General features: G+C 33.7%; 1 long non-coding RNA gene across 1 annotated transcript in view; it reads right to left on the reverse strand.

The window, feature by feature from the left end:
- Positions 1-14,926, reverse strand: part of LOC108751531 — a 42,353-nt gene that overhangs the window by 18,655 nt on the left and 8,772 nt on the right. The window contains exon 3 of the long non-coding RNA XR_001939496.1: positions 5,954-6,048. This is a non-coding gene — a long non-coding RNA (uncharacterized LOC108751531). The remainder of the gene's footprint in view (positions 1-5,953; positions 6,049-14,926) is intronic.

Below are 14,926 nucleotides of genomic sequence, written 5' to 3' on the forward strand. Positions count from 1 at the left end.
AATTTGTATATTCATTAATAACATTTATTTATTTTAAAGAAAAATGTCGTCATCAATTAATTCTTTTTGTACGTTTCTTTCATAATATTTAATCATACATATTATAGAATATTTTGCAGCTCTTACCGTTTTTTATTAGTAAAAAAAAATACTCTTCTGTAGTTATACAGAACATACAGTGTTAGAAACACGCTGCAATGTACAGAGAAAAAGTTGCTTCGATTTAAAGAAATTTCAGATAAATGAAAAAATTTCTTTGATTTGTGAAAAAATTTCTTTGATTCAAACATTATTTTTTTTAATTTTTGAAACAACCTTTTCTCTAGGTGTATATATTTAACGATTACATTGGAGAATTTATACATTTTAGAAAATGTATTCCAGAATATGCGACCATCATTATAATCGAGCTTAAGTAAACGCAAGTATACGAAAGAACGGCATCGGCAGCAGTGCGATGGCATCATTGTGTAATGTAGACACGAACGCTAATAAAAATTCTACGGACGTAATTGAAGGGTACATGGCGTTATGAGCGTTAGCGGGAATATTACTTTATTCGCGCCGGCGCAGCAATAACACTGCATCGAAGAGTTCTACGCTAGATTCCCGAGTGTGAAAAATACTAAAGGGTTCCCCCTTTTTCTTTCGCGTAGGATTAATATACTCGAGCAATCGGAACGGGTGAAGAAACGTGCTCTTAGCGTGCTGTGTACGTGACGTTATTCTCTCGTTTCTCGTCTTCCTCTTCTACATCATCCAGTCCGGATAGCAACAGCTTCCTTTCCTAAACTCCTTACTTTTCCTTTCCTCCACCCTTCCATCTCTTCCCCCTCTCACTTCCTCATAGATCCTATTGCCCTCTCGCATTACCCTTTGTACGGTTACTGCGACTGTCATTTTCCTCTTCTCTCCGCCTCCACTTCGACCTTGCTTCTCTATCTCTCTTCCTCTTCGAGATTAAGTCGTACTCCGAGAATAAGGGGAACGTGAGGACGAACGCTCTCATTTCCATAGCAACAATCCGGGAAGCACGTTTTCCAAATTAACCCACGCTCTATGTAGAATTAACCCATCCTCCCAAGGCGTCTTTGTCCCTTTCGTTGCCGCGCCGGATGAGCCTCTAGTCTTCGCGATTACGTCGCGCGTTAATTTCTAACGAATAGCGCAAATGCAGGGCACGAATTGAAATCTCTAATCACCAGTTTAAAACCGTGTCCAACACTGGCATAACACAAATGACATTTACTACCTTGTAGCATCCTTTGCTGGTATTCCTAATTGCGAGTAAAAGCAGCCGGCGTTCGCCAGGCATTAAGCATCAGATCTTAAAAGTTTACTTTCAAAATTTTTCCAGTGAGTTTCCTTAAGCCACAAATCTAGCAAATTTGACATTTTATAAAAGCTGTTTATGCGAATTTCATGTTTTTGTTATGAAATTCAATACAATATTATGATTCAATTTCTTAATAAATTGTAATTTACGTATAAGTTCGAAAGAGATATAATATAAAAATAAATCTATGCTTTAAAAATAAGATATTATGTCACAGTATTAATAAATAATTATGATAGCAGCATGAAAATAACATCCTGCTCATTAATGTAAAAAAGGAATACCAAATTTTCTTAGCGCATAAAAGTTTTTACACGGTCAATAAAGAGAAGAAGCAGATGTGAGCACGAACGAGAACCGGATTATCAAATTCGCATTTTGAAGGAAATTCAATAAAACTGCTAAAGCATTAAGAAACTAGGTCCTCATCTTTCGTGGATCCTACGATCGAGTAGAATTTACGAAGGACAGTGTTACGGTCACTCTCATAAACCAAGTAAGTCGACCTTCTCGGCCATAAAACTCAACTTGGGAGTCTCTTTGTGTGCACCCAGCTTCTTCTGAAGTAGAATGTGAACGCGGCGAGAAAGGCGGAAGGTGTTGGGCTGAGATAGAGAAAAGGAGGTTGTATTAAAGAGTAGAAAGAGGGACGATCTTGAAAGAAGAAAACGCGAAGGAAAGGTAGAAACGAAGGATGCGCAAACACTTCGCCCAAGGACCGACGCTATAGGCTTTTACCTACAGCCTTCGTGGAGGCGATTGATTATTTAAGTCCTCTCTCTTGACTTAGGTATATACCTAACGTTCTCTCCGGTATCTCCCCTGAGACCTCTGTTCCCGGTTGACCCGTAATCCTTTCTTCTTACTCGCTACCACTCGTATATTTGTAAATTCACAGTCCGCTTCTATCTCGTCGCGACACACAAAGAAGATACTTTTGGAGTATCGAAAATCGAAGTCATACCATCGTCCGATCCGATCGGATCGAGACCGAGAACACCATCGTCCTCGTCCTCATCCTCGTCGTCCTCATCGTCGTCGTCGTCGTTGTAGTCGCTGCAATTTTACTCTGTACGAAGTGCTGCACTACAATCCCTCCCTACTCTCTTGTAGTCCACGTGCCTCAAGCTACGTAATGGTCTCGAGCTTTACACCAGGCACGTGCTTCCTTGAATTAAAGACCGTCTTCGGTCTAGTATGCTACACGCGGCTATCGTTCCACATACAGCTGGATCGTATACAAGGTTTCGCGGCTCCGGAAAAAGTCGTTGGAGCATGAAAACTTCAATGCCAGCGTCGCGCTATTGCGAACATTCCATCGATGCACGTATGTGTGTATGTCGGCGTGAACACATCAAAATACAGGATTGCGCGTTCGTGGCTGACAAACAGCACTAACTTTTGCGCGGATCTCGGTGGATCGAACGCCAATTTCAAAGCCAATTCGAAGCTCACCGCGACAGCTCTGCGATGGGAGACGTAAATATTTTATCGCCCGGCTATACGTAGCGACTACTTTAACGGCACCAACTAGATGGATGTTAAACATCGTGATTTACGAGCATGCGTACACATATCGTCTGCTTTGTAAGTATACTCTCTTGATGACACTACTCGCCAACAGGCGCCTCGTTTACTGACGCCGAAACGGACAAATGATTCAAATAATACTTGGTCATTCATTACATATCAAGAGCTTTTCTACTGATATAGCAGTTACACAAACTTTATTCCGCATCATTACTCCAGTTTATGATTAAAATGCAAATTACGTGCAATTACGAAGAAGTTTTATGATCGAATTGACTATAGTATAAGAATAGTCGATGGAAGAACTTGATTCATAGATTTATAAATAAAACGAGAATTACGAAAAAAATATCATTAATTTCTGTTAATCAATTAAAAATAGTAGAATCAAAACAATCTAAAGACAATCATTGCAAATCATCGGGAAATGTTGAAAAAAAGCTCAACAAAATGTGGAACTTCCAAATGACAATATTCTAGACTAAAAATAAAATCTCAGTATCTCGTCTGGACCAATACTGTCTTCGAATACGAAAGCCTTCGAAGTCCTACTAAAATTTCTAATCCGACAACCCTCCCAACTTATCGTGGTTTATATATATATATATATATATATATATATGTGTGTGTGTGTGTGTGTGTGTGTGTGTGTGTGTGTGTGTGTGTGTGTGTGTGTGTGTGTGTGTGTGTGTACATATATAGATCCCTAATACTTCTGCGGTCAACAAAACAGTTAACTATCTGGGGATCTTCCATGAGGCCGCGCGATCAACGACAAATCCGATTGTTCCAATAGCATCTCGATTCGTGGTCGATTATATGTATACAGTATGTATACCTTGTGGGGGCTCTTGGATGTACTCTCGTCATATCGGCCGATTCACGAGCAACCAGTGTAAGGGGGTTGGAAGGGGTTGGGGTCGGACGAATACATCCGCCTCAAATTGATTGGAATTGTTCCCTGGCTGATATCTCGTTCCTGATGGTTCGTGGCAGCTTCAGATAGACAGTAGGCTGCACCTTGCACGCGGTGAGAGGACAACCTCGGTGCTTTGCGTTCGGTTGGGTTAGACTAGGTTAGTTTAGCCCGGGCTATATCCGTCAGACCGCTCCCGTATGTTTGCGGAAGGCTGTGGGGTAAGGACGAGCGCAACGACGAAGGGCTTCTTGCTTGGAATTAATTTCGAAGCTTCTACGGAGAATGCCACTTATCCCACGCTTATCATATCGCTCGATGGAAAGACGCGTTAGCTCCACCGTCAGCATTCGCGGAAAATATTGAATGTTTACGTTAAACACATTGTGGATCAGCAACACATCCACAAAATAAAGCATTTCTTGATGTCAACTGCACTTGTAATTTATATTATACAGTTTATATAACATGTCGTTCCCATTGCATTGCATTCCTCAAAATTGTATTCCTCTTTTGCATTTGTGATATATCGAAATGCGTTTGGATCGATATAAGGTTTTATTTCATTTAATAAATATACATATATGATCTTCCAGAAAAACTTTAGATATGCCTTTAAAAAATTCATTGGCCAATTTGTGGAGTCAAACTTCTTTTCAAGAAATTATTAAGATTTTAATTTTCAAATTATAGATAATTTAAAAAAAAAACTTTTTATAATTTAAACTTTAGAGAGTTAAATAGATAAAAAATTTACATTTTCAGCAAATTTTAAAACAAATGCATTTTAATAGAATATCAATTTCATGTAAAATTGGCAATTACAATAATGATAACTTTTTGTATATTTTTGAAGAAAAAGTTAATCCTCTCTAAATTGACCGAATAGTCTATTATCTTAAGAAGCAGTCCTTCTTTATGCTTTACAAGATAAATTAACTACTTATAAATATATAAGTAAAACAAAAGTATATAATTATAGAAATGAGATATTATTTTACATATAAAGACAAAATATAAATATATGCATAGCAACTTCTTCTTAAAGCAAACATCTTGCAAAATCCAAACTAACACACACACACACACACACACACAGTAACAAAATATAAATATTATAATTTTCCCATTTAACAGTATAAATGTAATATAATACATGTTGTATATAACACTTACGCTGTTGAGTAGATAATTATAACGTTGCTATAATGTTATCGTTAGTTTATATTCAGAGGGATTTGTGTAGATTACTTTTGCATAGCAGAAACTATGTATTTCTGCTTCATTAAATCTAACAATGCGATTTTATTGTCGCGACTTTAAATATCCACAATATATATAAGAGAATAATTCATATTGTTACGTTCATTATAAAATAATTCATATTCACAAAAGCGATATTTACAATCGTTCCGGCATGCAGACGTTTTACTCGGAACATAATTATAAATTACTACACAATAAATTTACCACCAATAGTAATGCACCATCGTTTGTAAATGTTGACACGCGCATTAGGAAGTATTACAAGTACAAAACCGATATTGATCATCCAGTGAAAGATAAATTGATAGTTTATCGTATATCATCTTTATCTCTAAATACAATTAGTAACATTTTAACAAAAAAATTCAATTATATCATCCAAAACATTTATTCATCAATAATAATGATTTATGCATATTAATGAAAATAGTTTTGCTCGCAATCCTTTTAATTAGTTGTAATACTCATTCTAAAAGCTTTTAAAAGCTTTTGTTATTTAATCCCTATTATGTTTGAATACTTATTACAAAATAGCGATTATATTGTCATAACAAACAATTTTATACATAATAATGAAATCCCCTCCCTTTCATAAAATTTATAATTGACAATTTACTTGTTATTACGCAGGAATTTTTGTCACATATTCCAAAAAATAGTAAGAATAATCAGACAAAATGTCGAAGAACGTATTACGTACATAAAATGATAATAAAAGCATATTTACAGCGTTTCAACCGCAACTATAAAAATTTCGAAATAAAGTCATAATTTATAGTTTGATAAATCCAGGGCATCATAAAACGCAACACTAGTCGTTGCAAACAACATAACCTAACATTTTACATTCTGTAATAGTAGTGGAACAACTTGCTAAAGATTAAGAAAAAAATTACAGGACTCACCGCACGCCCAGGTTGCGACCAAGTATGTCGAATTGTCGTTTTACACTTTCATTGAAGCACCGGACTTAGGAATCTAGTCCAATAGGAAATAAAATCTGAAATAATCCATAAAATTAATTAATTTCAACTGTAAATATGTGTATCACAATAAAAATCCGTTAGATTAGAATTTAAAAAAATAATTAGATATTTATAAAACTTATTATCTATATGTTATCTATTATAAGTTATTGTAAACTTTTTGGTTATGATATAAAATAATAATATAAAAATTATACCGCCTATATTAATCTATGCAACATTGGTACATATGTGAACGATTGATTTAAACGTTTCGAGAGAGTATGGGTCTTCGGTGATCGTTGATTCATGAATGAACCATATATCATCTCTGCGCATTAATGACATTAAATTGCACAAAACAGCGAAATGCTTTCAAACTTAGCAGGCGCCGTATCACCACGACTTCCGTGATACGTCACGGTTAATATGCACGGGCGCAGTCTATAAGCGCAACAATACGTGCTTTGCTTTATATTGCCACAGGCAATAATTATCGCAGCAGCAAGGTGAACTTCAGTTTCATGAATCCTCTAAGGAAACCGCCGCTGCATTAGATTAGGTAGTTTGACACTAAGGAGGTGAACGTGCATCCAAGCCTAATCTGGAAAGCAATAGTTCGCGTTTACGTCCTGGTGTATCCTGCCTTACTGTGGTACTGCTTTTGATATTCAAGAAAGGCTTGTTTATCAAATTAGTGTGAATTACATAAACTAAATTACTGAGCACAAGCTAATAAATTTTAAATATCAATAAATGCATTCGTAGTTTAAGAATGACTTAATTGGAGCAATTTAAATTGTTTATGAAAAATAAATTTTATTAGCATATTAAAAAAGCGTATTAAAAAAAACGAGCATGTTAAAAAAAAACATTTTACATGACATTCTTATAGCTTCAATAAAATAGAAATTTGTAAATTTATAAATTTTTTCTATATTTATTAAATAAATGAAATATATATCGCGTGCACATATATATACGAGTACATATATATAATATGTACTTATAAGGATTGAATTTTGTAAAAAAATTTTTTTTTTTCTAAATTGAAGAGAGAGAGAGAGAGAGAACTGGACAAAACTTTATTATAAATAATATTTTAATATTTTCAACTCTCTCATATTATATTGTATATACAAAGCAGTGTCCGCTATTACTAGATATTAATTAGTAATTGCATTAATAACTGTTTTATCATAACGTTATTAGTAAATATACCACTGATTACATTGTCGCAATTGATACTAAATTGCTTCAATTTCAATAAAATATACATACGCGCGCGGTAAACTCCCCCTCTTTCCAATAAAAATCTAATTACGTAATTAACGAGAATAACAGTTATGGAAGGTATTCGTGATTAGTGTCGACAATTATTATTCTCCAATTAATTGATAGAGTATACACAATCTAATAAATTTGTAAATGTCCCGGGTGTGTTAAATTAAATAGCGCCGTCAATGATATCTTTATTACGACGTTTAATCGTACATTAGATGTTGTCAGAGAGTTAAACAGTCAGAGTCACATCTTTCTCTCATTCTTCGTAAGGGGGGATTCTATGGTACGTTGGAAATACGCGTGAGGGATGGCTTCGGCCATTTTATATGACATACCGTAGGTAATCCCCATTGCGAAACGATCTGGGCCACGAGCCGAGGAACGACCTTTTTATTTCTCGACCGGTTTTACGGTGAGCTCGCTTCCACATTTATCTCGGCTCTTTCTCTGCCTTTCGCCCCATTTTCACCCTCTTACTTTGTCCTAGGTAGCTCTGTTTCTCCATTCTTTGTACCTTTATGGCTTCTATCGTACGACAGGACTTGAAACGGCATCCTCAGTTTCGTCGTTGCCTTACTTATTCAGCTTTTTACCAAAGAATTCTCAAGTATGTGAGAAATAATTGTGATAAGTATCACAACACGTTTGTGCATTCTTCTGAAGGAAATCAACAGTTTTGCAAATCAATTTTGATGCATGCAGCAAGTACACGAAAAAAATAAATTATCAAAGAAACTTCTCCATATTTACTCATTAAATTAATGAGTTTTGCTATTTACTCGCGTCTTAGATACAGTAATCAATACACTGCACATATTGAAGCAGCATAGATAGCAGCGGACGGCAAATTCCAACATTGGTAGGCATTGCGTACACACGCACACACGACGCATTCAGCATATATATATCCCGTTTCTCTCTATGTAACTAGCTCGAAGGATTCGACCAAGTGATAGGACGACAACCCCAAATCCTATCCACGTATATTCGAGATGAGAAGCTTGTGAAATAGATAGGATTTGACTATAGAGTGAATCGCGCGCAGAGGGTCTGGAATTATATATATAGGCATGAACTAATCTCAGTTACACTAAGGTAAATATTAATTAAACAATAAAATAAGTTTTTTTTAATAAAGATGTTCACCCTAAAACAATATTAGCTCATTGTAATTGTTTGATTGTGAAATCAAATTATTTAAATAAAATGTATTTAAAAATATACTTGAAGATAATGAACACCAATAATCCATAAAAAAATCCCTACAAAAAATAATAAAAAAGAATTAATCCAAACGAGATAGTCAGAATCATAAACTAATCTGAATAGAAAACCATTGTCTAATAATGCCATGCATATATATATATATATACATAATAAATTCCTTAATGCGAATGTTTGTAGTGTAATGATTTCCGACAATAACTCATTCTTTTGAAATTGAGGAAATAATATTTTAGCGACATGTATGTACCTATTCATAGAGCCACGACTATAGTTCGCTTTTTAGCAACAATACAATATTGTTTTTTTTTGTTCATCTATCTCGTGCACGGAATACTACCGTGGAATAGAAATCGGCGCTGCAATTTTTGTTTTATATGAAAAAAGAGAAGAAAGACCTATCTCTCTCGCCCTTCTCGATTCGCTACTAAACTGGGTTGACGAAGGGCGACGCACCAAAATATATGACGAGCTAATAAAGCTCGCGCGCAGCTTCTTTTTATACACACACACATACACACACACATATATACATATAGAGCTAAAGAAGAAATAAAGCTTCATTGTGTCTCGTAACCTTGGGGCTACCGCAGTTTCATCGACGGACAAAAGGGATGGGGCTGAGATGGCGAGAAGTAAGGCGGGTGCGATATTATTACGCAATACGAATAGACCTTTTTTGTCGTTTGCTGTTAAGGGCGTTGCAGCAAAAAGATCCCTTCGTCTGCAGATTGCGGCTGCTAGTATGCGGAAAAACTTAAGAGCTTAAAGCGGCTGTCCTACTGCATGCGCCTTAATATAATGCATGTTAAATTCGTAAACTTGCATCAATGTGCAAGCTAAAAGATTAATTGAATTTTAGATCATGTTTTAGGCAACTTGAAGGCTCTTCTATGTGTATATATATACTCTTCATGCTTTTAAAAGCCTATCTGTGTATTATATTGGTCGTAAGAAACGTAAACTGCAAGTGCAACTATAACAATAGATAGAGTGTCATTACGCATCTGAGGCATTGTTCTGTCCGTTTCCTTGCGACATAAATTAAATCCTACTACTTCGTTAGGAACAAGAAGCCAATTAAGATGCACGACGAAGCGCTATTCCATTTGATCCTACTATTTTCTACGGTAGTGAAATTTAATGCAGTGCAGTGCTGTCATTATTCCTCTATACGCTCATACAAAGTGCCAGTAAAAATTTAAAATAGTATCACTCTTCGCGATATACAATATAAGTACATTATAAAAGACTTTCGCACGGCATTATTGCAAAAATTGACGATAATTCTCGATGTCGTAAAAAAGCAAGTCCATCGTGCTATAAACAAAATTATTACTACACGCATAGTGTACTCCAGCGAACGATCGATGTGAGTTCTTACTTTTTATGATAGAATTTCGAAAATTTATTAGATCTTTCCTGGAATTCTGGATTTCTGAAACTTTTCTAACAGGATATACGAAACTGTGTAATAGCACATTTACAAAAATTTGTAAATATAATCATAGTTGAATATTGCTAAATATGCAAAACTGCAATATGTAACAATGAATATAGTAACTACGTATCGACAATGGAAATCAAACAAATTGACCATTCAGTTGCATCAAAGCTATCAGAAAGTTCGGTTAACTTTTTTTTAATCAAACGATAAATCGACTGCCTATACTGCGAGCGAGCCAGCAATTCCGCAAGCCGAACTAGGTCGGCATATTCGGGCATATATGTAACGTTCTGCATGTAAAGGGAAAAATCTATTATCAGACAGAAAATATATATTCTACCGGGGTAACGGGAAGAAGATCACCTTCACTTTTGTTTCCAATATTTCGGATGACGCAAGAGATATCAAATCCAGAAATAATTACTTTCCTCTCGTTTCAAATCAAATACGATTTCTATGTCGCACTTCCCTTGCGAGAGAATATATATCTAGTCATGCTTTTACAATCTGTCATCTTTACAATTGCTTGTGTGTTAAAAAATATAAAATTTACACTGTTTAAATATTAACACTTTGTTATACATTGTTACACAGCATATAAAGAATTTATATGTACTTAACAAATGTAAATATATTATTTGCGCATACGTTTATTTGTTACTGAACTTTACGAGGGATCATCTTTTGATTTATTTCTTCGATAGTTTGATGAATAAACTTCGAGAGAAGTGCCTATAGTAATTGTCGATAAGTTAATTCACAGACTCATCCCGAAGTGCAAAGTGGTCTTTTACGCCACGTGCCTAAAGTGTCAGAACCCGCGTGGATGCCGTAAGATTCAATTAGAAGCCAATGGGTTGTACAGTTTACCGTTGCCTCTCTCTTGATTCTCTCTCTCTCTCTCTCTCTCTTTCTCTCACACTCACTCTCACTCTCTTAGTAGTACTAGTGAACATTTTCCGAAACCCCATAGAGACATGCGCATAGAACCGTTTGATGCCAGATGCTGCCGCGGATATTGGATAAAAGTTTCTCAGTTTTCGCGGAGGAAATAATTTCAGAAGCCGCGCACGCGGGCCAGGGTTGCTGCCTCTCTTGCACCCTCTTGCCTCGTTGCACTACGTTCGTTCTTTTGCAGAAACCAGCGTTAGGAAAGAAACTTACCAGGATCGGGTAAGGCACCCCTTCGGATTTTCTCGACTTGTCATATTCTTTGTAGACAAAACGGCCGGCGACGCCACCTGGCACTTAACATATATGATAAAGTCGCGTTTCGTATACTCTGTTTAAGAAAATTGAAAGAAAACAACAGAAAATGATTTTAATCATTTCAGTCATAATTATGAATCCTAAATTAACAACAAATATCGTAAATTTATGATTGATTCTTTTTTAGGGTCTGCGTCGGACTAACATTGGTTAATTCTCGACTTTTGATTGTCGGCTCAATGTTGCACATCAATGTTAAGTCAATACTGATCCCAACACATTAGTTGAATATTAATCTTTTTTTTTTCAGAAACTGCAATAAAATGATAATTAATACAAGAACTTTATTGTATTCTAACGATTAAATTCGCTTTCAATAAAAAAAAAAACAATAAAGGATAATAACATTTCTTTTGGAACATAGAAAGTGAAATGCTCGATTGTGGTAATAAATGATACAGAAGCACAGCCAGGTCTTTGAAGTTTATATTGATTGAGTTGACATTCGAGACTCTATCTTCTGATAAGGTTTTTTTGCTAATTGTATCAATTCCTATCTTTTTCTTTCGATTCTTTAACAAAATGAATGATGCCAAGGTCAAATTATTTGCGTCTGGTGAAGAAAATTAAAAGATAAGAGTGTTTACGAGAAAACAGTTTGATCATGATATTTTTTATTTAAAAAATATCATTATATCAATTATCGGAATAAAAACAGATAGATTAACTAAAAATATCTTTAAAGAAAAAGGAATATGTATACGTATGGCAATAAAGTTCAATAAGAATTATAAGAAAATAAACATTATTTAATTAATATGACCTTTATTATCCTTTAAAGTAATTCTCTATAAAAACAATATACTTCTAACAATGTTTCATACACCTTGCGAAAACTCTGTGAAAAGTCATTTTTGGATATCACTTTAATTTTTATTGTCGCACAATCCAAAACAGAAATCAATAATATTATAAAGGCATTATCACGACCTTATTTATTATAAATTTATTTTTAAATTCATTTTTTAGTATCAAATGATGTCATGATAATATCCTATAATATTATGATTTAAATACGACTCTGTATTTCTATCTAAGGTCTACTCTGTATTTCTAATTCAAAACGTATACGGCAATTCTTAAGTCAGAATTGCATTATCGTTTTGTATCACTCACTCTACTCTTTTGATTTTGTCCAGCAGACTTTTTTTTGTTCCCTAAACTGAAGGAAGCAATGTAAAGGACTCGATTTACAAACATTTCAAGTATTCACTTTAAGTTTTGTTGTGTAATAAAACTTAAAGTAATATCCAAAGATGACTTTTCAAGATGAGTTTCTGCAAACCTTGTCAGAAGTATATTGTCTCTAGAGAGAATTACTTTAAAGGACAATAAACGCCACTTATATATTAATTAAGTAATGCTTATTTTCTCATAATATTCACTAAACTTTATTGCCACATCAATAAAACATATGTGTGATGTGGCAATAAAATTCTGTGAATATTATGTGAAAGTTTTTATGACGTGTTTCTTGCAATGCGATTGACGTTCATTAAATTGTTTATCAACATATTAATTTGTTCAAATCATATTACATAATAACTAATATATGTATATATAACGTAAAAACATACAGAATGTCCGGTAAAGACTGTAACAACGTTTAAGAATAAATTTCTAAGATCACATGAAATTATTTTGAGACAAAAATCCTAATCCTAAGACGTCATGTACAATAGTTTTTAAATTATATGCATTTAAAATTAGCGAATCATATTGTCTAAAATTCACGCGTTAAGATATGATAAGTAAATGCCAACCCAACATGTTGACATCTAAACGCGCTAACTTTAGGCGATATGATTTGTTTGTCGTTAACTTTAAACGTTTATAATTTAAAAAACTATTATAGCTTTAATATTTCAGATTTTTTGTCTACAAATTAATTGCAGGAATTTACTTAAACGTTGTTATGATCTTTAATAGATATCCCGTCTGTGTGTGCGTGTATGCGTGCGTATAATAATATATGTGTGTAGCAGAGAGAGAGAGAGAGAGAGAGAGAGAGAGAGAGAGAGAGAGAGAGCTTTCAACTTCAATAACAAATTTTTGAAAATTGTTCTCATTATAAATAGATAAAAATATGAGTCACATAAATGTTCCAACAAAAAATATCTCAGCATATATATATAACACAAATATATAATTATTCGACATATATTATAGCACAATTGCTATCTTCTCTTCTACGATGTCTGGATATAAACACCTTGTAATCGAATCTCCAAGATATCATCAGAGCGATCATATCTATCTCCATCCTAGTCACCCTAGGCATACTCCAAGTTGCATACTCAATTCGATTATCTTATCATTGATAACCTAGGCGATTCTATATAAAGTACATAAGAGAAGATCGAGAGAGAGCAGAATACAAGAATGTTCCGGTTTAGTAATAGAATGAAATAAATACATTAATTATATATATATAAAACATAAAATAATACGATAAAAAGGTTACAATTTTCGAATCAAAGCATCATGACAGTAAAATATAAATTATTTTATACCAAGTTTTTAACGCATATAATTATTTCTTTTTTTTGTAGGCTTAATAAATATTATAACAAAAAAAATGTTAATGAAATGTTTACTATATATCAATTAGTTTATGTCAACAATATGATACAAAAGTTTATATTTCTTAAAATATTTCTCACACTGAAAGAAAATATTGGTTGCTGCAACAATTTAGATAGTAAAATATTGCATAACATTTTTATATGGTTGCAGCAATCAGTTTTTGGTTGTAGCAGTAAATTTTTAATTTTTGCGTTAACCTATCGAAATCGTATACTGATATTGCTGCAACTATATAAAAATGCTATGCTATATTTTACTATCTAAATTGTTGCAGCAACCAATATTTTTTTTCAGTGCAACTTGATAAATATTTCATAAAAATCACATTCTTAAATATGTAAATAAATTATAAACTTTTTTAACGAAGAAAGACGAAAAAAAGAACAATATATAAAAAGGATACAGAATCTCAGGATTACGAAAACGATTATCTTTCTTTAATTTCTCTTGCTATTCAGTTATTTTCGTTAACATTCAAAAAGAGAGAAAAATATACTGCATAAAATATCATAATGTATCAGTTTCCGATAAATGTACGAATAACTTTTAGTAATTAGGTCTTATGCTTACTTAAAGAAACTCACTCTATATAATTCAAATGATCACCTTAATCTTCGAATTCACAATACGCATATAACATAGATTATATGGACTTTAATCATTCGACACGATATCGACGGGAATTTTTCTCTGTTCAGCACACTTTCTCGATACATATTGCAGTTTTACGTAACCGATCGGACTGACTATTTTTGTCGTGGATTTGCTTTTAAAGCATCCGATAAACAGCGCTGGATCGGTCTGGCTAAGTGCTCTCGGCAGAGAACGGATATTACTCTGTCACAGCGCTCCAATAATCTACGGACAGTGTTCGTGCAAATGTTTTTTTTAATCGTTCACATGGCACATGAATTACGAGTAGTGATTACTAAGAAAACGATAATAATATCCGATGTTTACAACAATATTGTAATAACAACGTTATAAAACAAATATATTCAAAATTAAAATATAATTCAATTGATTAATTTAAAAATATTTTATATATAAAAAAACAATTGCATTTATTGAAATAAAGATAATAATAGAATAATATAATAATG

Source organism: Trachymyrmex septentrionalis, unplaced genomic scaffold (genome assembly GCF_001594115.1).
Source record: "Trachymyrmex septentrionalis isolate Tsep2-gDNA-1 unplaced genomic scaffold, Tsep1.0 scaffold49, whole genome shotgun sequence".
Classification (NCBI taxonomy): domain Eukaryota; kingdom Metazoa; phylum Arthropoda; class Insecta; order Hymenoptera; family Formicidae; genus Trachymyrmex; species Trachymyrmex septentrionalis.